At 44.6% G+C, this 26670-nt stretch overlaps 1 long non-coding RNA gene across 1 annotated transcript in view; it reads left to right on the forward strand.

Annotated features, from left to right (window-relative positions):
• LOC115099293 overlaps positions 1–20671 on the forward strand; it is a 168802-nt gene extending 148131 nt beyond the window's left edge. Inside the window, exon 3 of the long non-coding RNA XR_003858731.1 lies at positions 20546–20671. This is a non-coding gene — a long non-coding RNA (uncharacterized LOC115099293). The remainder of the gene's footprint in view (positions 1–20545) is intronic.
• Positions 20672–26670: the final 5999 nt, after the last annotated feature.

Raw genomic sequence — 26670 nt, forward strand, 5'->3', positions numbered from 1 at the left:
GAAGGAGTTCATTCCGGCTGTTCCAGCCAGCCTGTGCCTAAAAGACTCTGGCCCAGCTACCCAGAGAGAGCCTGCAACCACTGTCTTGCTCCAGTGGGAGTTTGCCTTGCCAGTTGCACCTTTGATGGACTCCAGTCCTCTAGTGCAGTGTCCAGAGGAAGGCGCTATCCTCAACTCCCAGCATCCAGAGATAGGCACTGTCCACGGCTCCCAGCATCCAGAGGGATGCCCTGCTCCAGCCATCGTCCCATAGACCAGATGTTGTTCTTGACACCCAACCTCAAGAAAACCATGAACCGGAGGTCCAGCCTTCAAAGGATGTGGAGCCAGTGGGTTCACTGTCAGATGCCCTGAACTGGGGTCCAGCCATCCAGATGCAAGGTGATGCATATAGGGAAAAATAACCTATGCTGTAGTTACACAATGTTATGTTCCATATTAGGAGCTACCTCCCAGAAAAAAGATCTAGGTGTCATAGTGGATAATATATTGAAATTTGAAATAGTCAGCTCAGTGTGCTATGGCAGTCAAAAAAGCAAATAGAATGTTAGGAATTATTAGGAAGGGAATGGTGAATAAAATGGAAAAATTCTTGATGCCTCTGTATCGCTCCATAGTGAGACCGCACCTTGGGCACTGTATACAATTCTGGTCACCACAGCTGAAAAAATATATAGTTGCACTGGAGAAGATACAGAGAAGGGCGATCAAAATGATAAAGAGTAGAGATATGAATCGTGTCCTCGATCGTCTTAACGATCGATTTCGGCTGGGAGGGGGAGGGAATCGTATTGTTGCCGTTTGGGTGTTTAAAATATTGTGAAAATCGTTAAAATCGTGAGCCGGCACACTAAAACCCCCTAAAACCCACCCCCGACCCTTTAAATTAAATCCCCCACCCCAAATGCCTTAATACTTCATCAACTTTGGGAGGGAAGTACTTACTTGCCCAAAAACAATGGCAGGAAAACCGGCACACTAAAACCCCCTAAAACCCACCCCGACCCTTTAAATTAAATCCCCCACCCTCCCAAACCCCCCCTCAAATGCCTTAAATTACCTGGGGGTCCAGCGGCGGTCCGGAACGGGCTCCTGCAATTGAATTGTGTTGTTTTCAGCCGGCGCCATTTTGCAAAATGGCGGCCGCAAAATGGCGGCGGCCATAGACCAACATGATTCGACTGCAGGAGGTCGTTCCGGACCCCCGCTGGACTTTTGGCAAGTCTTGTGGGGGTCAGGAGGCCCCCCCCCAAGCTGGCCAAAAGTCCCTGGGGGTCCAGCGGGGGTCCGGGAGCGATCTCCTGCCGTGAATCGTTTTCCGTACGGAAAATGGCGCCGGCAGGAGATTGACTGCAGGAGGTCGTTCAGCCGGGGTCCGGAACCCCCGCTGAATGACCTCCTGCAGTCGATCTCCTGCCGGCGCCATTTTCCGTACGGAAAACGATTTGCGGCAGGAGATCGCTCCCGGTCCCCCGCTGGACCCCCAGGGACTTTTGGCCAGCTTGGGGGGGCCTCCTGACCCCCACAAGACTTGCCAAAAGTCCAGCGGGGGTCCGGAACGACCTCCTGCAGTCGAATCGTGTTGGTCTATGGCCGCCGCCATTTTGCACCGCCATTTTGCAAAATGGCGGCGCAGAATGGCGCCGGCTGAAGACAACACGATTCAATTGCAGGAGACCATTCCGAACCGCTGCTGGACCCCCAGGTAATTTAAGGCATTTGGGGGGGGGTTCGGGAGGGTGGGGGATTTAATTTAAAGGGTCGGGGGTGGGTTTTAGGGTGTTTTAGTGTGCCGGTTTTCCTGCCCTCCCCCTTCCCCCGATTTAGCTACGGACCGCTGCTGGACCCCCAGGTAATTTAAGGCATTTGGGGGGGGGGGGTTCGGGAGGGTGGGGGATTTAATTTAAAGGGTCGGGGGTGGGTTTTAGGGGGTTTTAGTGTGCCGGTTCACGATTTTAACGATTTTCACGATACTCTAAACACCCAAACGGCGACGATACGATTCCCTCCCCCTCCCAGCCGAAATCGATCGTTAAGACGATCGAGGACACGATTCACATCTCTACTCTGTAGCTGCTGTCCCCTACGGGTTTGCTGTCCAAATCAATTTCACAATTTTCACACCTGGTGGCTCAGGCCTACTGATAAATGTTTAATGTTTGCATGTCCATGCTCCAAAATAGCAATCCATATGTTGATAAAACTAAGGCAGTTCATTTACCTGTTATTTACATGGTATTTTTGTTATTTAAAAGCATGCCAATACTTGCAAATGCATACTAAAGCTATTTCAAATGTGCTCAGTTTTTAAAGGGCAATTTTCATATAGCCTGCACAGTTGAAAAGCAGACAGGAATTTTTAGTGAGGATAATTTTTCTGTTAATAAGCAGGCTGAATTAGCCATTATATGTGGGTGATGACATCCAGTAATATTGCACAGACTTGTATCTCCAAGATATTAGATCTTTGAGCTCTACTAAGCATGTGCAGAAATTTCTGCATGGGTGTTGCCTCCTGAGCTTCCTCAGTCATTTTTTGTCCAAGCTAAAGCATGGACATATACTCTGTCTTGCCTTACAATTTGTCTGAATTCTTCATTTTTTCTCAGAAAGTTTCTTCATTCTCTGCCTCAGCAGTCCCACAAAATCACTTTGTAAATGCTAACTAAAAAAAAAAAAAAAGGGGGGGGGGGGAAGGACTGTGCTTCCTCTCTTCTAAGATGTCTTCCTTCCTCGAGATGTCACAGAAAGAAACTACAATCAGTGGTGTCAAACAATGCATTTGTGCTAATGTCTAATACTGATGGCCATGAGTTCTGCTATATCTCCTTGAACGTGGATCATGACCAGCAAAATGTTTATACCAGTGGTCAGATGTCCCCATGCTTACAACGCTCCAGGATACACCGTATTGAACAGCTGTGTAAAGCTCAGGCCAAAACCTCAGGGTCAAGTTCTGGCAGTATTTCTGTGCCTGGAGTCCGCCTCAAAGAAACATAAGCATTCCAAGCACAGTGCCTCAGCACTGGTGCCATCTATGTGGCCAGCATCAGTGCAAACTGCATTGAAGTCTACAGCACACTCTGCATTGAAGCATTTGATAAAAGATGAATCAAAGCATGTGACACATGGACCTTCAAAGCAATCAAGGCCCTGCACATTACCTCACTTAACACTTGATGAATCAACAGACTTTATGCATGCTACATCAAAGAGCTTGATACATGGTGCATTGAAGCATCCAGAGCGTGAAGTATCAAAGTGATTGACATCATGGGACCAATCAATGCAGACAGGGTCGACTCATTCTGACTAAGGACACTTGATGCATGCACATCCATGAAAAAACACCACACCACACTGACACATTCTCAAGCCTCAGCTTTTCAATTGTTCGATGCACCTGAATTGATGTATTCGGGCACTGATATGGAGCTGAACGAAGCAACGATGATGCTACTGACACTTCCATAGGCATAGCAACAATGTGTTCCTACAGATTCCTTGATGTTCAACTAATATTCCTCTCATGACAAATCTAAAGTCTTTGAAGTCCTCAAAGCATTATATTCCATTCAAATTGCCAATCTTAGCAGCCACTCTACCAATGCAGTTAAACACAGCGCATCTGTAAAAGGTGGCTGACTGGTAGGTTACATGTCGCAGAATACACAACATACTTATTTACAAGAATAGAAGTTTACTTTTAAATCTGAGAAGAAGCAATAAAAACATACAAGATTAGAGTTTGCATTATATAATATACACAAAAATACTTTCCCTCACAGTTTCCAATGTGAGTCTGATATCTCTTTGGAAAGACGGAAACAGAGCACCAGGGAACCAGGAACAGTCATCAGGCACTTCATTAACCACTGTAATGTCCAAAAGTTTTTCCTATGATCTGTTCTTTCTCTGATATCAAACAGTTTGTCTCAAGTTGCTCTTTTTAATGACCTTTGCTCTAGTTTCTTCCCTGGGCTACTCACATGTGTTCTTGAGGCCCCAATTGTCTGTCCTTATCACATCAGCAAACAGTTAGGTATGGCCAAGTGGCTACTGTCCTGTTTTCCCTGATATCTGCACAGTTAGCCTCCTGAGTAACTGCTCTTTAATATATCTGTTTTCCTGACTTGTTTAATATAACAAGCAGGCTAAGAAAAATGGCATATTTATTCTCAGAACTTTTAGCCCTATATCAAATAATTACACTAGTAATATAAGTGATTCTCTGCTCCACTAATTTCTATCATGGTACAAAATTTTATGTAAACTAAATAGCTCCTTAAAATAATTGCTCACAGCATTCTAGATCTATAGGGGAGGACATAAGATTATCCCTTCCTCCTGCAATCATCAGAGCACTTTTCCAACCTCAGCTATTGGTGGAGGGATATTATCTGGAGGTGCAAGATCCTTTATGTTCTGTGCTACTACTCACATTGGACCTTCTCCTGGTATCAAAAGAAGATATAGTATCTCCTACAGTAGGCCAGAGGCTATATCAATCAGTGAATCTGCATTATCTAAGTAGTCTGGATCTTTGCTCTGCTCTTCAGAGTCTGGCTAAAGCAATTCCACTTAATGAAGTCCTGGTTTCACTTATTGAACTGCTCACATCCTTGGAACCCATTCTTTAGGCTTCTTCTTCATCCCACTCCATTGCAGAAAGGCTGGATTGCTTGGTGCCTCTTTACATAAGGGTGTCGCAAAGGACTTCAAGGGGTAGTGTACCCTGCTTTAACATAAATTTGTTCTCCGAGTGGGAGTGAAGGATTTTCTGCAGTAATACTTGAGAGTGTAACACTTGTGGTCATTGTTAAAAAATATCATTTTAGAAGCGCAGTCCATATGTATTCCACGCATTAAGAAATTTGGAAGGAAGGTCAAACAAATGCCAGCATGGCTAAAAGTGAGATGAAAGAGGCTATTTTGGCCAAAAGATATTCATTCAAAAATTGGAAGAAGGATACATCAGAAGAAAATAGGATAAAGCATAAGCATTGGCAAGTTAAATGTAAGAAATTGATAAGATTGGCTAAGAGAGAAATTGAAAAGAAGCTGGCCATAGAGGCAAAAACTCATAATAAAAATTTCAACTAGGCTGGAGCATGGACCCAGGCCCGAACTGTGGTCTGGCTCAGAGGCTTGGTCCAAAGGCTTTAACCTTGGCTGGAACCAGGCCCAGTGACTCACCTGACCTGGAGCCTGGATCCCAACACCAGAACCTCGACAAGAACCAGGCATGATGCCACAATCCGACCCAGAGGCCCAGGTCCTGATGCCAGAATCTCAGCCAGACCCAGGCCCGATGCTGTGCCCTGACGCGGCAATGCCATGGCCTCAGCCCAGACCCAGGCTCAATGCTGCGACACAACCCAGAGGCCATGTCCCAACACCGGGGCCTAGGCCCACGACCCAAGCTGGTTCTGGCTCTACCTTGGCTCTCTTTGAGGTTCTTTTCAGATTCCTTTCCTTTACAGTATTGCTTTCTATTGGTCTTGCCATGACAATATGATGCTTACACAGACCTTAACCTGTTCCCTTACCTGCTTCCAGTAAAAGTGACAAAACACACAGATCTCTCCTCTTATTTGCTGCAGATACTGAAATACTGTGTATCTCCACAGCCTGGCAATTCCTGATAATAGTGTAACCCTAACAGAAAGAGAAAGAGAGAACTATATCAATCAATGTCTCCTATTATATATTGAAAAACTACCTTCCTTTCTCCTAAGTCCTAAGTAAATCTTTTCAAAAACGTTTTCTTTCATTTTGAAATACAGGCTACAGAAATAAACTTATCTTTATCTGAAATCCAAAGAGATAAATGCTTCAAAATAAAGACTATACTCAAGGTCTAGATTCCTTAGAGTTTAAGGTTACAAAAAATGAGGAAGCCATTGTCAATCCATACAGCTGCTGGGTGACATAAATTGGTTGAAAATGTGTTTGACATTGATTGGTTCTGCTCCTTCTTTGTCACTTCCCATCCTTTAACTGCTCCTTCTTCAGTACAAAATTAGTTGCAGTTTTAATTGCCTCAAAGATTGTGATGCATCCAGAAACAAATAAATATAACGTGTTCTCATTATTTTCAATGCCCCATCCATTCTTTTCATTTCAAACTAAACCAACCAAAAATGGTCATTTTTGATTCAGATTATCCATTTCAAATGAAAGCATAGCATATCCCTTGCATTAACTGACCAAAGATAAATAGTAAAAGGGCCAGTTAGCAGAGGATTTCTTTTCACCTTCAAGTGATATCATCTACCTCTTATCCCATGTGGAAGCACACACTCTTAAGTGAAAACATTCACCCATGAAGCCCCTGACAATCTCCTCAACAGATAGTCCTGAGCTCTTAACCTCTCTACCACCCCTCTGGAATGAAGATCCAGAGGGTACCATTACTCATAGGTAGGAGGTACAACAAAACTCCCCTGTCTGTACAAATGCTAGCCATTCAATGATGCTACCAGTGATGCTTCACTCTCATGTGGTAGGAATACATTCAGACAGAGGACTATTTGTTGCATTAAGCCTAGCTTTACTGTATTTAAATAGCAATTTTCTTATGATTCAGTAGTGATTGATGGGCAAAACAACAGCCTAAGAAACTGGTAATGAGGCTTAGAAAGCTTAATGAATGCATTATCTTATACAATACATTTTCTGGGTTTGAATGTAATTTTATAGTGAATTGTATCGTGAGTTAAAATAACATAAAATAAAATTTTAAATAACTTGTGTTTACTTTAAAAAAAAAAGCCTTAGATGACCAGTTTTGGATCTGTGATCCAGCTTTCTACTCCAATGACTATTAGAGTTTCTTATATTCCCATAATTTCATTTCCTGTATGATCTTATATTTGTTATAAGTGAACAATGATGAGTTGTACTTTCTTTTGAAACAAATGGATAAAATGTGATAAATGAGGCCATTTTCATTTTATTCATGGTCACTCAAAATTAATGGAGGGCACCCACAAACATAACGACAATTTTTTAGCCCATTTGTTTTTATTTCTCAGTGTGTGTTATGGGTAACAGTAAAACTGCAGATGCCAGCACAGCATGTTTTTTTCTGTTAGAAGAGCAACCAAGCAGTGATGCCATGGTTTCCCAATCTACTTGGGCAGTAAGATACAGGGAAAAAGACTGAATGGGGGACCAATTAAGTGCAGGCAATATCTAACCAGCCTATAGCTGGCACCTATATCAAGTGACATTGACTTTATCCCACTGAAAGGTTTAAGCATGAATAAACACCATTTTAAGATCACTTCTGTATTGGATTTTACAGGGGAAGGTTGCATTTTCTGAAGCTATCTGAATGAAAGAAAAAAGTTTAAAAAGAGTTCTCTTCACCGCTGTAGTGCTCACTGTGTTTAAGAAACAGACATTGAAATTCTGTCTTTTTACTGGTGTAGAATAGGGGAGAGAAGCAGTGAATAGAGGTGATTTTCAATGTTCCTTTGTCTCATTCCAGTAGGGATGTGAATCGTTTTTTGACGATTTAAAATATCGTCCGATATATTTTAAATCATCAAAAATCGTTAGAGGCGATATTTAATAGGAATTCCCCCGATTTATCGTCAAAAATCGTAAATTGGGGGAAGGGGGAGGGCGGGAAAACCGGCACACTAAAACAACCCTAAAACCCACCCCGACCCTTTAAAATAAATCCCCCACCCTCCCGAACCCCCCCCCCAAAATGCCTTAAATTACCTGGGGTCCAGTGGGGGGAGGGTCCCGGTGTGATCTTTTACTCTCGGGCCTCCGGTGTGTTGTAGAAATGGCGCCGGCGCCATTTTGTTTTTTGTCCCCCGACGTCAGGAGCGTAGGAGATCGCTCCCGGACCCCCGCTGGACCTCCAGCCAGCCATACAGTGTATGGCCGGCGCCATTTTGTACGGCAAAACGATTCGAGTGCAGGAGGTCGCTCCTGGACCCCCGCTGGACTTTTGGCAAGTCTTGTGGGGGTCAGGAGGCCCCCCCAAGCTGGCCAAATGTCCCTGGAGGTCCAGCGGGGGTCCGGGAGCGATCTCCTATGCTCCTGATGTCGGGGGACAAAAAACAAAATGGCGCCGGAGCTACCTTTGCCCTGTCATATGACAGGGCAAAGGTAGCGCCAGCGCCATTTCTACAACACACCGGAGGCCCGAGAGTAAACGATCACACCAGGACCCCCCCCCTGGACCCCAGGTAATTTAAGGCATTTTGGGGGGGTTCGGGAGGGTGGGGGATTTATTTTAAAGGGTCGGGGTGGGTTTTAGGGATGTTTTAGTGTGCCGGTTTTCCCGCCCTCCCCCGATTTACGATTTGCACGATATTTAAAAAAACAAAACCGCGACGATCCGATTCCCTCCCCCCCCAGCCGAAATCAATCGTTAAGACGATCGATCACACGATTCACATCTCTACATTCCAGTGCTCTGCAGTCTAACTATGTAATCTGCAACTAATATTAGCTCCAGAGATTTCGGTGAACAAACGAACAGCCTGAGCCCTGAGCCTTGTATGTTTCTTATCTGAGAGGTATTGTGTATATGCAAAAGGAATAAACAGCACACATGTGTGTGTGTGTGTGTGTGGTGTGTCAGACATTTTTGCATACACTGTGATGGTTAGTGGGTCAATGTGTTGTAGGCAAAGCCAGCCAGCAAATAGTTTGTGTCACTGCCAAGCTGGTAACTCTGCTTGCTAAGCACTTCAGTTTACTTAGTCTGTCTGTTGACTTATTTGTGTGTGTGTTACAGATAGTATTGGAGAGGTACCAGTGAATATACTATAGTACATTAATAAATTACATTATGTCATCAAAAACCCCATTAGCCACTATTTATGCACATACAACGAGCGGTCTGTCTGTGGGCAGTGTTGCAGGCTCACATATATTGGGACAGGGGTGCTCTCTGAAGCCAAATCCCCAGTGGGACTCTTTTGTACTTACAAGCTTGGTGCCTGCTTGCACAAGCACATACAGTGAGCGGTCTGTCTGTGGGCAGTGTTGCAGACTCACATATACTGGGACAGGGGTGCTCTCTGAAGCTAAATCCCCAGTGGACCTCTTTTCTACTTACAAGCTTGGTGCCTGCCTGCACAAACACATAAAGTGAGCGGTCTGTCTGTGGGCAGTGTTGCATACTCACATATATTGGGACAGGGGTGCTCTCTGAAGCCAAATCCAGAGTGGGCCTTTTTTGGAAATAATTATTTTAATTGAAATACCTAGTAGGCATTGACATTAAATCCATAATGTCAGGGAAAGCTAGACATGGTCAAGTGATTGGGACTGGCAGAGAAGGCGCTTCAGAAGGCAGTGCCAGCCCCCCATTAAAGTTAAAAAAGGACCTGTTCCAATCTAAATGTTGCGTTCGTCGGACTCAGACAGCTTCATCCTACTTGCCTTACCTCTTTATTCACTTTCTCCACCAGCCTCACGAAGATAGCGACCGCCGCGTCTGCTAGCCGCACCCTCCGGCGTCCACGGAACGGCTTTAGCAAGGCATTCCGCCATGATGCTCCTGAGGGCCTCCTAGGGTGCGTGCACGCACGCTACCCTTGTCTTTATTCCAGCATTGGTGCGAACCTCGGGGGTGTCCCCCTCGATTGACGTCACGCCATCCGGATATTTAGCCTGCCCTATTTGCTGACTGACTTTGAGTTAGCAAGGATTGGATTCGTCTGATCTAAGCTGCTCTGCTGCTTCCTGCTGCCGCTGGAAGCTCTCCCTACCCTTTGGGGATTTGCTAACTTGGGTACCTGCTCCTCGGTAGCCCTATGCTTATTTCCAGGTACCTATCCAGTATCCAGGTATTCACTCCTCGAGAGCCTGTGTCATCTACCTTGGTGTCTGCTTATCATTTAATTCTATCTGTGTTGTAGTTTAACTGTTTAGTGGACCCTTGGGCCGGCCTGCCGGAGACTAGGGTAAGGTGGACTATTGTCTCCGTATGAGAGGGAGGAGGCCGGGAGGCGGACACCAGGCCAGGTGAAGGAGCTGGCCTTCACACAGGGAGCCCGAACTCCCCAGGAGGAGCCTGTGGGAGTCGAGGAATTATGGCTAGGAGAACAGAAGAGGTGTCTTCACCCTGGAAGCCGAGACTCCCCCGGGAGGAGCCTGTATGAGCCCGGCCGCTGGGACTTAGGCGAGTGAGGATGCTGTGAAGATGAACCAGGATCAAGCAGATATCTTGGCTGGAACTGAAACAAGACACAGAAGCAGGAACCAGGCTGGGACTGAAGCAGGGTACTGAGGCAAGAACCTGGCTGGAACTGATGCAAGACATAGAAGCAGAAACCAGGCTGGAACTGAAGCAAGACACAGAAACAGGAACCAGGCTGGAACTGGAGCAAGACACAGAAGCAGGAACCAGGCTGGAACGGAAGCAGGCTACAAGCGAGAAGTTAGCGAACTCCGAGGCACACAGCAACTAGGAACCGCAAGGTAACCTCGTTGCAAGGCGTCTGATAGAGGCAGGCGCCGACCTTACATACCCGCCAGCGTCTGACGTCACAGGAGCGGGTGGAGCATTGAGTGGCGGGAAAGGGCCTATATCTTCGGCCTCTTTGCGTGCGCGTGCGCCTAGGAGGAGGGCGGCTGGCTTGGGCGTCCCAATGGCGTCGCCCCCACGGGGATGCCACCGAACAGGCCCGGAACCCAGCGAAGCCCTCCAGCGAGACTGGACCCGATGCCAGGAGCCAAGAGGTAAGGCCCCGGTCGCGAGTGCCGCAACCGAGACCGCAACAATCTGCTGGGAACTCTACTATTGCAGCTACAAAGAGTTGTGAGTAATCTAATATCTATCAGTCTGTCTCATCTATAGCTCCGCATTGGAACCCGCTTCTCGAGGTCCTATGCTTATCTTCAGGTGCCTATCCAATATCCAGGTACTCGCTCCTCGAGGGCCTATGTCATCTACCTTGGTGCCTGCTAACAATTTACTTCTACCTGCTGGGAACTCCATTATTGCAGCTACAAGAATTGTGAGTAATCTAATATCTATCAGTCTGTCTTACCTACAGCTCCTCATTGGAAACCTGCATTGGAGCTCCCTACACCACCATTGTGGAATGGGTCTCCTCAACTGAGGACCCCAGACTGCTGCTGCAAGAATCTACTCACTACTGCCACCTCTGGTGACTCCTACAAGCTGCATAATAAAACTTATCTCTGTGTTTGTGCATTCTGAGTCTAGCCTGGTACTACAGTTCTTCCGGGGCTCCTCCCCATGGGAATGGCCATCACTGAGGTACCCAAGAATCCACCCAAACACCTCAAAACCATAACATTAAATTCTCTCAAAATGGTGCCGATGGCCATTTGCCCTTACCATGTGACAAGGTATCCGTGCCATTGGCCAGCCCCTGTCACATGGGGGGAGCACTGGATGGCCGGCGCCATCTTTAAAAATGGTACAGGCCATCCAATGCTCCTACCATGTGACAGGGGCTGGCCAATGGCACGGATACCCTGTCACATGGTAAGGGCAAAGGCCATTGGCGCCATTTTTATTAGTGGCAGCCAACGGCCCGAGAGCGGGAGATCGCTCCCGGGACCCCCACTGGACCACCAGGTACCTGTAAAAAGTTTTTTGGGGGGTCGGGAGGGTGGGGGAAGCTAAGGGATTAGTTTTAAAGGGTCGGGTGGGTTTTTTGTTTAACGGCTCGGGCGCAGCCGATAAAAAAAAAACCCGATCGGGCCGGACAAAAAAAAAATCACGATGTGAATCGGATTCTGGTTCCGATTCACATCTCTACCCAAAAAAACATGTAGGTCCAGCTCAGTATTTAATCCTAAAGGGTGGACAGTTAACTGTCCACCCTTTAGGATTAAATACTGAGCTGCTGTCCACCCTTTAGGATTAAATACTGAGCTGGACTTACATGTTTTTTTGGGTTGATTTCTGAACTGTTTTCTAATTCACGATCACTGACAGATGTTTTGATACCAAATCATGATTGATGGCTGACGTCATTAAAGATGGCGTATTTAAAGGGACGCTAGCCTCGGTTCGGGTTCCTCCATTTGTTTCTTTCCGATGGTTGAGACGTCTGGTCCAGTCTAACATGGTAGCTGTGGTGTCTTGAGATAAGTATTGTTTTCACCTTTTTTCATAAAATGTGCAATGCTTTCTCATTTATACTCCTTTTTAGATATGTGGCTCTGCATTGAAGTGCTTTTATACGCCCCTGAGGAAGCTAACTCAGCGAAACACCGGCCTGTGTAGGGCTCTCCTACCTACCAACTGTATATGAAAGAGTCATTTGGATAATAATAATGGAGGACATTTTTAATTAATTTTTGAAAAAAGAAAAGAAAAAATATGTTGTTGCATTAAAATTATGATGAAGGTGAATGATAGATAAGACCGGTTAGTGTCTGCTTGAAAGTGACACATAACGTCAAGGCTTGCTGACACCTTCTTAGGCTAACTCTTTGAATTACTATTTGGGTTCCACATTTTTGGTGATTTGATTATATGCTGTGGTTAACCGCTGACTCCCTTGCGTGAGTAAGGTAATTGAAATCTCCCATTATTATTGCTCAGCCAAATTTGTTTACTTCCCTGATTTCTCTTAGCATTTCATCATCTGTCTGACCATTTTGTCCAGGTGGACGGTAGTATACTCCTGTCACTATAGTCTTACCCAACACACATGGGATTTCTTTTCTATCCATATAGATTCTACTGAGCATTTAGTCTCTTGTATGATCTCTATCCTGTTGGACTCTATACCCTCCCAGACATAAAGTGCCACACCCCTGCCAAGTTGATCCTCCCTATCATTGCGATATAATTTGTACCCTGATATAGCACTGTCCCATTGGTTATCCTCCTTCCACCAAGTTTCTGTGATGCCAATTATGTCAATCTCATCATTTGCTGTTATACACTCTAACTCTCCCATCGTACTTCTTAGACTTCTGGCATTGGCATACAGATATTTCAAAGTATGTTTTTTGTTTGTTTTAGCAACCTGCTTTTCAATTGTTTGGGATAATTTGGAAATCATTAGCTTTGGTGATTTTTTACATATAAGCATATGGACTATGTTTGCTTTTAATGGAACCTCTCTGTTGGGATGCCCTAACTCTCCTGTTTCATTAGTATCCTTCAAGGATACATTTCTCCGAACCATGCACAGCTGAGTGACTGTCAGCTTTTCCCCTTGTTCTAGTTTAAAAGCTGCTCTATCTCCTTTTTGAAAGTTAGTGCCAGCAGCTTGGTTTGGATTGTATGTTAGTACATTGCATACACATAGCCAGCCAGTAGACAATGTGCGCCATTGCCAAGCATTCTAACTCTGCTTGTTAAGTAGTGCCTCTCTTCTTGCTGTATTGCATGCACCTACCATTTGTGATTGTAAATACCATTACTGCTGCTGGTCCAAGCCTCTCTTGGTATCTTTGTATGGTTCTGCCTCTGCTCTGGCTATCTTTAGAGATTCTTTCCAAATTCTTTTCCCTTATGGTACTTGCTGATTCTTGATCTTGCCATGGCAATCCAATACTTTGCACATTTGCTATACCAATCATGGACCTTTGGGCTATTCATGCTACTCTTGGCACCACTAGCCCCTATTTTAGTGCATTGAGCTTATGATGCCATTCTTCTTCCTGCCTCAGTCCTCACTGTATATATTGGGGCCTTGATATGAATTTCCTCCCATGTTGCTCTGCACCTACCATTTGTAATTGTATATACTATTGCTGCTTCTGCTCCAAGCCTCTCTTGACATCTTGAGTGGTTCACTCTCTGTTCTGGCTGGTTTCAAGGTTATTTTCAAATTCCCTTATGATACTTGCCAACTCTTGGTTTTGCTATGAAAATCCATTGCATTACCTAGTTATCTTTAATGGTTTCATGTCCTCTTGTACTTTTTTACTGTTCTTACTGAGTAACTATTGGTCTCATCTGGTATTTAGCTTTTGATATATTTTACCACAACAAAGGGGAAGACCTACTCAAAACCTGAATTCCCATCACCTTCCTCAAATGATTCCTCTCTGGATTCTCCCTGGTCAGGGTTTTCTTCCAATTGTGTTGGTGTCTTTTGTCTCTCATTTGGAGCCTTGGAATGCTATTGACACTGTAGATGGCTGCTATGTACCTCTCATGGTGTTTTGATGTGTTCATGACTCTTTTTGTGCTGCTTTGACCCTCCCTCAGTGTCTTGGCATTTTTCTGCCTTCTTTGCTGATTTGTTGCTCATTCATGGTGTCTTGGGCTGTTCATGCCACTTTTGGTGTTCATGCCACTTTTGGTGCAGCTTTGCCATTTTCTGCCTTCTTTGCTGATTTGTTGCTCATTCATGGTGTCTTGGGCTGTTCATGCCACTTTTGGTGCAGCTTTGCCTGTCCTATGCTGCTTTGGGGCATTCATGCCACTTTTATTGGTGCCTTTTACCCCTATTTTGGAGCCTTGAGGAGTTCCTGTCATTCTTGCTGCTGCTTTGCTCCTCTCACAGTGCCTTGGAGAACTCTTTCCACTGCTGATACCATTTTGTCCCTTTACAGTGACCTATGAAACAAATTAATGAATGAAATGAAAAATTTGCCCCTACACAACCCTAGAAAAAGACCATATGGCCCATCCAGTCTGCCCATCTGTCCAAGTAATTTAGCATTATAATTATCATCACTTCCTTAGAGTTCCCCTGTATTTATGCTATGCTTTCTTGAATTCAGATACTGTTTTTGTCTCTACCACTTCCACTGGGAGGCTGTTCCACACATCTACCATCTTATTTGTAAAGAATATACTCCCGAGTCTAAGAAAACAGCTGCATACGTAAAGGCATTCTACTCTTCATCATATTTTTATATATAGAATATATTTACAGGTTTGCAGTCTATTTTCTTAGCAGGGTCAGCATTCTTTAATTTTAGTCCTAACTCATTAATGTGTTTCCTTACATACTGACATGCTTATATTTCCTTTTCTATAAATTTCACCACTCATAAATAGCAATGTGACTGCTGTCCATCAATCTAATAGTTAAGTGATGCAATGCAATGTAATTGAAACAGCAAAAAAGGTCACCTTGATAAATCCAAGTCTTGAAAAAAGGTAATTTAAGGCACCAGAATTCTTTATTATAAATTACTATATATCTTGAAAAACATTTTGAAAGGGCTTTACCAAGTTCTGGTTGGAATATTATGTTCTATGTTTTTATGTAATGTAATGTAATGTAATAATGTTCCACCTCATCAAACAGACATGATTCTTTAAATATTAAATTGACCCATAATACTAGACGTCATTAGATAAAATGCTGACAATGTGTTATGGGTAGATTTTCAAAAAATATGCACGCGTGTCCAAGTGCGTGCACTACCCGGCGCACGCATGTTATAAAATTCTGAGTCGGCGCGCACAAAGGGTTATAATTTAGCAAATCCGTGTGGCAACGCATCGGGGTCTTCCCCAGTTTCCTCCCAGTCCACTCCAATTAAGGGAACTTCCCAACCCCCTACCCTAACCTCCCTTACACTTCCCCTATCCTACCTTCCCCCTATCCCTGTCCTAGCATCCCTCCCCCCCCCCCCCCCCCACCATTTTTGTAACTCACATTTGCTTCTGCAAAGGAGCATGAGCAAGTTGTGCATGCTGGCACTCTGCCGGCACGCGATCCCCTGGCACAGCAGCAAATGGCCGCTGTACCGTGCGCCTCGAGCCCCACCCCCCTGGACTGCCCCCTTTTAAGGCCCCCGGCACTTACACACCTCCCGGAGTTTACGCACGTAGCCGGGCCCGTTTGAAAATTGGCCTGGTGTGCTTAAGGCCCGGCCACGCGCATAAACCCCGGGATTTACGTGTGCCGGGGTTTTAAAATCCGCTCTTATGCTTTCTTCTGCCCTATATGTAATCATCAGTCTAACGCAGTGCACCGAATAATTTTTGCAAATAAAATATCACATGTAATAGAAAGATATAGTTGAAAGTTATAGTTCAAAACAATAGTTCAAAAACGTATCTTATAGTTTCACAACACGTAATGGAAGTAGAAATAAATGCCAAATAGCCACTGTGGAGGTATTTTTTCAAGAAACACCCATCTAGTCTCAGCTGTATGTCCATCCATACATCAAAGGCACTAGAGAAATAATCAAACAGAGTTCTGGGTAGTCTAACTTAAAATTAAATAACCAGTCCAGAATTAGAAAAAATATAAATAGATTCAAAGATATTAAAATAATGAAAAGCAATGTTTCCATATCCATTCCAGACCTTCATACTGGTCTCTTCTCTCCTGCACCATCATCCATGTTAAGCAACCCCTCCCCTTGAAGATTAGGGCAAATGGAGTTTATTTCCAGCATGCACTAATCAGAAGTTAGAAAAATATCCCCATGCTCAAAAATATGAACAATATCCAAATGGTTAAAAACTCACAAAACTGTAATCCAATTCTCAAGTCTTCTGGGTCTCTTGGGTTTTCTAGCCAAGAGCCCCAACTTCTCCTTCTCCTTAGCTCAGGCAAAAAGATCTTGGATGCTAGGGATGTGAATCGTTTTTCAACGATTAAAATTATCGTCCGATAATTTTAATATCGTCTTAAATCGTTATAGAACACAATACAATAGAAATTCTAACGATTTATCGTTAAAAATCGTTAAATCGTGTTAGTGCGCACTAACTCGAGTTAGTGCGCACTAACTGAAAATGATACAAATTGACACTTTCCAGGTCAGTAAAGGTCAGTTAGGAATGAATATGTGTTCCTATTGGCTGGCTGCCCTCTTATCTATTGATGTTAACCAGGTTCCCACTGAGGTGATGGTTGGGGGGATGGGAAATGGAAATGGAAACTCAGGAACACTAACAGAAAATGATACAAATTATTGACACTATCCAGGTCAGTAAAGGTCAGTTAGGAATGAATATGTATTCCTATTGGCTGGCTGCCCTCTTATCTATTGATGTTACCAAGGTTCCAACTGAGGTGATGGTTGGGGGATGGGAAATGAAAACTGTTGGTAGTTGACAAAAAAAGTAATGTGATCAGTCAATATGACTAGAACCTGTGCCCTATTCCTGATACCAGGGTGTTGTGATCTTCCTGCACTCAGTGCCCTATCCCTGATACCAGTCTGAGACAGCTCCCTCCCTGCATTACTAGTGAGAGGCTGGCTTCACAGACAGGGGGGAGCTGCCTGACCCTCACTCCTGAGTTCCCCCATGTCCAGCTAGTGAATGGTGTGTGGGTGAGGGGGGGGGGGGGAGGATGGTGAAGTCTGAGACAGCTCCCTCCCTGCATTACTAGTGAGAGGCTGGCTTCACAGACAGGGGGGAGCTGCGTGACCCTCACTCCTGACTTCCCCCATGTCCCAGCTAGTGAATGGTGTGTGGGTGAGGGGGGGGGGGAGGATGGTGAAGTCTGAGACAGCTCCCTCCCTGCATTACTAGTGAGAGGCTGGCTTCACAGAAAGGGGGGAGCTGCCTGACCCTCACTCCTGACTTTCCCCATATGTCCCAGCTAGTGAATGGTGTGTGGGTGAGGGGGGGGGGGGAGGATGGTGAAGTCTGAGACAGCTCCCTCCCTGCATTACTAGTGAGAGGCTGGCTTCACAGACAGGGGGGAGCTGCCTGACCCTCACTCCTGACTTCCCCCATGTCCCAGCTAGTGAATGTTGTGTGGGTGAGGGGGGGGGAGGATGGTGAAGTCTAAGACAGCTCCCTCCCTGCATTACTAGTGAGAGGCTGGCTTCACAGACAGGGGGGAGCTGCCTGACCCTCACTCCTGACATCCCCCATGTCCCAGCTAGTGAATGGTGTGTGGGTGAGGGGGGGGGGGAGGATGGTGAAGTCTGAGACAGCTTCCTCCCTGCATTACTAGTGAGAGGCTGGCTTCACAGACAGGGGGGAGCTGCCTGACCCTCACTCCTGACTTCCCCCATGTCCCAGCTAGTGAATGGTGTGTGGGTGAGGGGGGGGGGAGGATGGTGAAGTCTGAGACAGCTCCCTCCCTGCATTACTAGTGAGAGGCTGGCTTCACAGACAGGGGGGAGCTGCCTGACCCTCACTCCTGACTTCCCCCATGTCCCAGCTAGTGAATGGTGTGTGGGTGAGGGGGGGGGGAGGATGGTGAAGTCTGAGACAGCGTCCTCCCTGCAATTACTAGTGAGAGGCTGGCTTCACAGACAGGGGGGAGCTGCCTGACCCTCACTCCTGACTTCCACCATGTCCCAGCTAGTGAATGGTGTGTGGGTGAAGGGGGAGGGGGGGAGGATGGTGAAGTCTGAGACAGCTCCCTCCCTGCATTACTAGTGAGAGGCTGGCTTCATAGACAGGGGGGAGCTGCCCGACCCTCACTCCTGACTTCCCCCATGTCCCAGCTAGTGAATGGTGTGTGGGTGAGGGGGGGGGGGGGAGGATGGTGAAGTCTGAGACAGCTTCCTCCCTGCATTACTAGTGAGAGGCTGGCTTCACAGACAGGGGGGAGCTGCCTGACCCTCACTCCTGACTTCCACCATGTCCCAGAAGATCACAACACTCCTGGTATTAATAGGGATAGGGCACTGTGTGCAGGAAGATCACAACACCCCTGGTGCCAGGGTTAGGGCACTGTGTGCAGGAAGATCACAACACTCCTGGCATTAATAGGGATAGGGCACTGTGTGCAGGAAGATCGCAATACCCCTGGTATCAGGGTTAGGGCACAAGTTCTAGTCACAATTGACTGATCACATTACTTGTTTGTCAGCATACCAACTGTTTCCATTCCCATCCCCCATATACTGTCAGTGGGAAACCTTGGTAACATGAATAAATAAGAGGGCAGCCAATAGGAATACATATTCATTCCTAAACTGACCTTAACTGACCTGAAAAGAGTGTCAAATTGTATCATTTTCAGTTAGTGCGGCACTAACTCCCAGTTAGTGCGCACTCTAACTCCCTTAGTGCGCACTAACTCGAGTTAGTGCGCACTAATCGGAAAAAAACGATTTTTAACGATTTTTTAACTAAAAAATCGTGCCTAACACGATTTTCTTCCCCTGCCACACGTTTTCTATCATTAAGACGATATGGAAAACGATTCACATCCCTATTGGATGCAGCTTTTCAGGATCCTGGGGGATACCCTTCCCTCAAGACTGGATCAATCTTCTCCCAAAAATCTCTCCTCTCTCAACTCCATAAAAACTCAACTATTTATCAAGACCCCCAGGGTTAAGGAAAAGATCCAACAGTCAAGCTCCTATTCCTTCTCCTCTCCAGTCACCTTCCCACTGCTCTCCAACCCACTCCCTTGAGATCCAGGAATGATCTCTAGCGCCTTTTCTTCTTGTCAGCTCCTAACCCACTGAAAACTGAGCTCGCTCATGGGGATTTTTATAACCCACATAATCCTTCCCCAAAAATGGTGGGGCTTTGAGAGTGACTAGGTATGTGCAAATGTTTTTTTGAATGAGAAGCAGGTTATTTTGAGGGCCAGTATTAGTGTTGCATTTTTGTATATAACACAAAGGAAAATTTATATGAGCAACCATCTAAAACCTGTGAGCAATGCTCCAAAATGTATGAGCAATCGCTTATGCACTCAGCTTAGAGGGAACTATAGTTATTTCAAGGGGAGGAATCTCAAATATCAAAAACAAAAAACCTCCCACTGCCCATTGCTGGGAAAAGTAATTGACAGCAATTGCTAGTGACTGGCAAAGTCCCATTACACATGAGTTAAGTACCATAACGCTTGATACTTCATATAGATTTGAATTTCAAGTGACAAACTGTTTTCAGCATTACTGAAAAATACATCTATGGTTTAATCACCACATATTGCTAGATTAAGAGGTGGTTTTTAGAATATTAAGTCTCAGAAGTCCTTCATATTAAAAAAAAAAAGGATACAAAAAGGGGGCTATCATTATATGATAATTTGGTAAGGTACTAAGAGGAAGTTTGGTTCTACTCAATATGATTATACTGCATAATGCATATGTGATTGCCTTATGATATGGGAATAAAACATTCCAAAAGGAAAAGAGTTACAGGGGTCAGGTAATTGTTTCTCATACACTTCTGCATCTTTCTTTTAGTGTGTTCCACTGTTCTTCTATTATGTAAATTAATAGCCATGCACAAAGCATGTTAATATGCTATTTGAATGCCAATAGTGTTACCACCAGAGCCAAAATCTCTAGTGTGAAAACTGGAATTGTTGAGGGGACTGGAGCCGGAATCTCTGGTGTGGAAACTGGAGTTGTTGAGGTGCCTGCAGCTAGAATCTCTGTGTGGAAATTGTAGTTTGCAAAATATTAAACAAAGACTGACCACTCAACTTTTCTGTTAAGACCTCATGATTGAACAATCTGTAAATCCATTTTTGCTCCAGTCTCAAAAGAATGAGATCATAATTACCTCCTGATTGGATGTTGTTGGGATTATAGAAGTAAGGGGAGTCTCTGCCATTTTTTTTGACACTGTGTGCTATATAAGAGGGGTATGTTAAAGCTTATGTGAGAAGATATGTTTTATATTCTTATGTTTTATATTTTTGAAACTCTTTTTAATTTTTTTCAGATATACTTAGTGACCTCGGATGAAGACAACAAGATCATGAAAACATTGGCCATGTCAGGCATTTTTGAGTGGGATTATAAAGTTATTGTGATATTGGGAAGATAAGTATTGTTAATTCTTTTGGGCTTGAGTTATATTATAAAAAAGAACTCATAAATTATATCATTCACAGTACTACCTCCTGATTTTGTCTTACAGCACTAGCATTAAAATAGGTATTTACAGGTGAATTGTCAAAGTTGTTATACATGTAAAAGTAGCTAACATAGATATCTGAGACACTTAGCTAATCACACACACTCTTCACTTCACTTTCAGTCTAATAACAAGCCAAGTCATCATTTTGGGTAAATAAGGCCATAGCTTTATTCTGTAACATCCCATCAGTTGTTATCCACCTGGGTTTCAGACTTTTTCCAGTATACCACGGCAATCAATAGAGGTCCTCCCTTACCACAACCCAGCAAGAAAAGGGGGCTCACATGAAAATTAGTCACCCAAGGCCATCCCCCTGGCCATACTTTCAAAGTGCAGCTCCCAGCATGCCAGCGGCTACCCCCAACTCAATATCTACAGGTTAACATCGACTTTGGCAATGCCCACTGCACCAACCAACAAATTGGCTTGGGTCTTCCCCCACAGGCATGGACAACTGAAGGTAGTCCATGGCCCCCCCACCCAATAAAGCTACACAGGCCTCGGACTGGAGCAAAAGAAAATGGGAATGCTTCCCAGAAAACAACCCGCACCCCACCCCACCTAGAGTCAAAGGCCGCCAAGCAAGGCACCACATCTCAGATACCATGGCCAACCCTTCAACCCCTCCAGTCAGAACCCAGAGAATCATATCACCCATGTGCCCCATCACTGCACATAGCCCCACTTATAGACTGATCTAGGAAATAGGTCATGCTCTCTGCACACATTGATCTTCCTTACTGCCTCCTACATCAAAGCCTAAGTACTGCACTAATCAAAAAAGAGCCCTGCTCTGTTGTATACCCAGTCCCCACACTACAGAAACTTCCAACACCAAATGTCCCTATACTTGTAGAAACCCAAACTGACATTACCTGAAGTGCACATCACCAGATGTACCACACTCCAGCCCCACTGCACACAACTACCTATCCTGAAGAGACCATACTATCCCATTACCTTGTCCCAATACTAACTCACAGACCTGTTTCCCAAATGCAAGGACATGCAACTCTCCATCTCCAACCCCCCATCTCCAAAACTGCAATCCAGGCTGATATTCCCAGCTACCCAATACCCCTTCTGATCACCCCCCCCCCCCCCCATCCAATGGCCATCCACACAGCCACTCCCAGCTCCCCACATCACCAACAGCTCTAAAAATACTCCCATGCATTACACCACAAGACAAAGAAAAAAGCAAATTTGTGGCAAGAAAACTGAGCTACAAAGTGCCAAGAGTTGAAAAGCTCAAAAAGGACCATGCATTCATCAAATGACCTCTTCCTGGCCACCAGCAAAACCAAGTGCACAAGAACAAGTAAAAAAATACACACACACAAACACACCTCACCTACTATTCCCCACCACAGAAAGGACATCCACCCTTGGTAAGTGAGACTTGCCTTGTGCCTGTTGACCTGGCAAAAGGCATCCACAACTTCTATCCTGCCTTTATAGCAGGAAAATTCTAACCACTGGCCCTACCTCTCCCATGCTTATTGCCAATCAACATCCACCACCATTGTGTACAACCCTCCTCAATGAGGTATGCCTAGCTCTTCCCTCCTTTCTATCCACAAAAGTCCTACCTCAGGTTGTGAAAAGAGGGATATGGGCCCACTCGGCCCCATTTTAATTACACCAGCAATGAATGGGCTTGGCAGCCTCTTAAATACTATCATACGGGCCGATGCAGTAAAGTGCGCTCAGGCTGAGCGCACTGTTAGCCCCCGTTTGGCCGTGCGTTTTCGACACTCTATTTTTACCCCTTATACAGTAAGTGGTAATAGCACATGGAAAACGCACGGCCAACCCCCCCGAAACTAATAGCGCCCGCAACATGCAAATGTATGTTGATGGGCATATTAGTTAATTCCCGCGCGATTCAGAAAGTAAAATGTGCAGCCAAGCTGCACATTTTACTCTCAGAAATTAACGCCTGCTAAAGGCAGGCGTTAATTTCGGCCAGCACTGGGAAAGTGCACAGAAAAGCAGAAAAAAATGCTTTTCTGTACACCCTCTGACTTAATATCATAGCGATATTAAGTCGGAGGCCCCAAAATAAAAAAAATGAAAAATTAAAAAAATGAAAAATCTGCCCAAGGCCCGCGGGTTGGAAGATGGATGCTCAATTATGCCGGCGTCCGTTTTCCGAACCCGTGGCTATCAGCGGGTTCGAGAACCGGCACCGGTAAAATTGAGTGTCGGCTGTCAAACCCGCTGACAGCCACCGCTTCTGTCAAAAAGGAGGCGCTAGGGACGCGCTAGTCTCCCTAGCGCCTCCTTTTACCGCGGACCCTCATTTGATATTTTTTCTTTCTGAATCGCGCGCCCAGGAGAGTGGCCTGGGGCATTCCGGAAGAGCGAGCGCTCGCCGGCTCTCCCGTGGGTTTTTCTGTATTGGCCCAATAGTAATTTTCATAACCCATTCATCCACGTTAAAAGCACTTAATACAGGTAAAACTTACCGATAATTCAATGGCATATATTGTAGCAATTTTAAAAAGCCATTTACACGGGAAAGTGCGTTTACCATGCAAAACACAGCTTTAAGCATGTCCATGCTTTTGAAAATCAAGCCCATATTTTTTTATTTTTTTGTGCTTCATGTTTTCGATATTGTGTGCCCCCTGCCCCCTCCTATCTGGACTATGAATTTGGGTGGGAAGAGCCACATGGGAAATTAAGGGGATCATTTTCCAAGGAGTTACCGCAGGTGATAATTCCGCAAATCACGCTAACAGCCGTTAATGCGATTTGTGAATGCAAATTTTTAATTTTGTATTCAGGGGGCAGAGTTGGGACGGAGCAAATGTAGGGAGGATTTATCGTGTACCGCAAAACAGCCGCAGTGTTAGCGCGGCCAATAACTACACCTCTTTCATTTGCGTTACGTTGTGCTAGAGGCCGGTAAAGGTTTATCATGGTTCACGATGTTTCTGGACAGGCCTGTTTTGGGGGGGGGGGGGGGGGGAGAGAGAGAGAGAGAGAGAGAGAGAGAGAGAGAGAGAGAACTTTGCTATAGTGCCTCCTCCCTAGACAGGTATTTGTATCCCTATGGGAGGCCCACCTAGTAACTCGAGGTGAGGGTTAAGTATTAGTGTAGGGAGGTAGGGGCCACTTTGACATTCAACGTGAGATGTACGAACAGAACAGTGGTCTCTTGTGAAGATTTGCTGGCCTTCGGAGTGAGGAAACTCACTCCAAGATGAGATTTGGGAAAGATTCTCTCAACCTAGCTTGATGTTACCCAGGTAGAGAGTCCCTCAAGCTAGGTTGAGAGAACCTTGCCCAAATCTCATCTTGGAGTGAGTTTCCTCACTCCGAAGGCCAGCAAATCTTCACAAGAGACCACTGTTCTGTTCGTACATCTCACGTTGAATGTCAAAGTGGCCCCTATCCCCCTACACTAATACTTAACCCTCACCTCTCTCTCTCTCTCTTTCTCTCTCTCTCTCTCTCTCATATACTGGCAATGTAGCCCAAATGCAATATTGGAAAATGAGGCCCTAAATTTACTAATATGATTTATCTTCATATTTGTAGCCTGAGTGGGAGATGAGACAGGGTCCTGGTCACCACAATTCTGTGCCCTTCCCAAACAACCTCTCACTTGGGGCACCACAGACCAGATAAAATCATCACCAGAATAAAACAGTAGATAACCTTTTTTACTACTATTGTATAAGTAGACAGTAAATCCAACCAGAACATTAAATGGGAAAAGTACAGTAGTGAAGTATAATATAAACTTGCAGATTTCTTATCTTAAATGAAGCAATGCAGAAATAACACTGGGTGTGGCCTGTTAGCCATGGCAAATAACATACTCATATGGATAATAAAAAAATTATAAGGAATGCTAATAGAGGAAGGTTGGAGAAAAAAGCAGTGCAGTACATAGTTTTCAAAAATCATCTTTATTCCCGAGTACTCAAAAAGGGAGGGGGAGAATAGATTCACCCCAATATCATCAGTTTATAAAGGGTGTCCCCTGTTCCAAACACTAAATTGTGTGGGGAAAAAAAAGCAAGAAAAAGAAGTCCCTCTTGATGTTGGAGCAGGCTAGATGACAATCCAAACAGATGAGCACTGCAGTATATGAAAGGTCTCTCTCTTCTGAGAAGCTTCCCCAAATAGTTTATTTGGTATTAAACAGAAAGCGGGCCTGGTTTCAGTTTCTTACAGAAAGACCATGGTCCATCAGATTCTCATTCCCAGCCCTATCTCGTGTGTCTGTATCTGCCAGCAAGAGTTTATGCTTGACTTTGGCTGAAAGGCTGAAGCAGTTAAGATGAGATACTGAATTTGTGACAAAAGGCAAGGAAATATCCCTTCTCCTTCCTATACTAAAATACTGTCTGTACAAAGTTTAGATTTCTTAACTTAGTCTCTTAAGAGAGTGATCCAGCCATGTGCTCCTGGGCCTGGATATTAGGGATGTGAATCGGGTGCCTGATCGTTCCCACTTTCGGGTTCGTCTGGCCACAGGAAAATCTCGTTTTCCTGCAGATTGACTTTTTTTTTTTCGTGAAAATCGGTTTTCAGCTTAGTGCGCGCTACTCCTGTTAGCGCACACTAACAAAAATCCATTTATTTTTGTTATTTTTTGTTACTTTTTGCTATTTATTGTTAGTGCGCGCTAACTCCCATTAGCGCGCACTAACACAAAAAATGATTTTCACGAAAATTCGGGGGGAAAGTGTTTGTTCCTTGCTTTTAACTGATATATAACGAATTAAGAAATATCGTACAATTCACATCCCTACTGGATATCTCTGGAAAGGAGGTTCAGTTTCTCAGCTCCTGGCTCCTCTGACCCTTGTTGGTATTTTACATGTAGCTCAGCTATGAAGCAAAAATAGCTGTCTGTCTGTCTATTTCCTCAGCGCGCAGACTTCCATCTCTCCCTCTTGATGATTAGCTCTTCAGGAGAAGTACCAATTGCAGGACTGCCAGATGCTTGCTTCTCTTCCTGGCTCCAACTCCTGAATATTAAATGGGTAAAGTACAGTAGTGAAGTATAATATAAACTTGCAGTTTTCTTATTTTAAATCAAGCAATGCAGAAATAACACTGGGTATGACTGTCCTTGGCCTTTACACAGACAGAGCCAGCCAATTTGTACTTTTTTTTACCTTAAATGGTCTCCCAGCATTCCTTTGGCTTCCTCCTTTGCTGCTATGTAGTGCTGTTCTCTGGGCAGGTTAAACAGTGCAGCCCTTTTCCCAACTTAACTCTGTGAGTGCTAAACATTTGTCATTCACAGGAGAGCACACAGTGTTTTTTTTATGTATTGTTATATTCTTTCATCTTGGCTGCAGCGGCTTGCAGTCTCTGCAAGGTTGAAAACCCCTTTTTTCCAGATCCAAAATATATCACTCAGATCCAGGCACAGCTCAGTCTACAATGTAAGGCTCCAACACATGATAAGCTCAAGGGGCAGAACATGGTGTATAGTAGCTTCCCACAATTGTATTCTATAAGAGGTGTTCTGCTTATTTGTGTTAAAAATTATAACAAGTAATTAAAACATCTTACAACCAAACTCCCACCTCTTGCTAAGAAGGATAAATATTATTTCAAGAATTTGAAGGATAACATTTTTAAAATAGCATGGACAAAGAAAGACAGAGTAATGGTGTGATAAAGCACTGCAAGCAACTAATCAAGCTATCTGGTTGTTGAACTTGTTACAAGGAAAAATGGGTATAGATAATTGCAGAGTTTTTAATTTTACCAGCATCCAAAAATTTTAAAAGAAATATTGTGAAATCTTTAGAGGGATAGCAATGTTAGTCTGGTAAACCAAAATGACCAGAGGTACACTTTATAGACTAACCAATGTATTGAGGCATGAGAACTCTGCCCTCCAAAGCTCATGTATCAATAAATTGGTTAGGTGCTACCCGCCTCTTGTCATT

This window comes from Rhinatrema bivittatum, chromosome 9 (assembly GCF_901001135.1).
Source record: "Rhinatrema bivittatum chromosome 9, aRhiBiv1.1, whole genome shotgun sequence".
NCBI classification, from domain to species: domain Eukaryota; kingdom Metazoa; phylum Chordata; class Amphibia; order Gymnophiona; family Rhinatrematidae; genus Rhinatrema; species Rhinatrema bivittatum.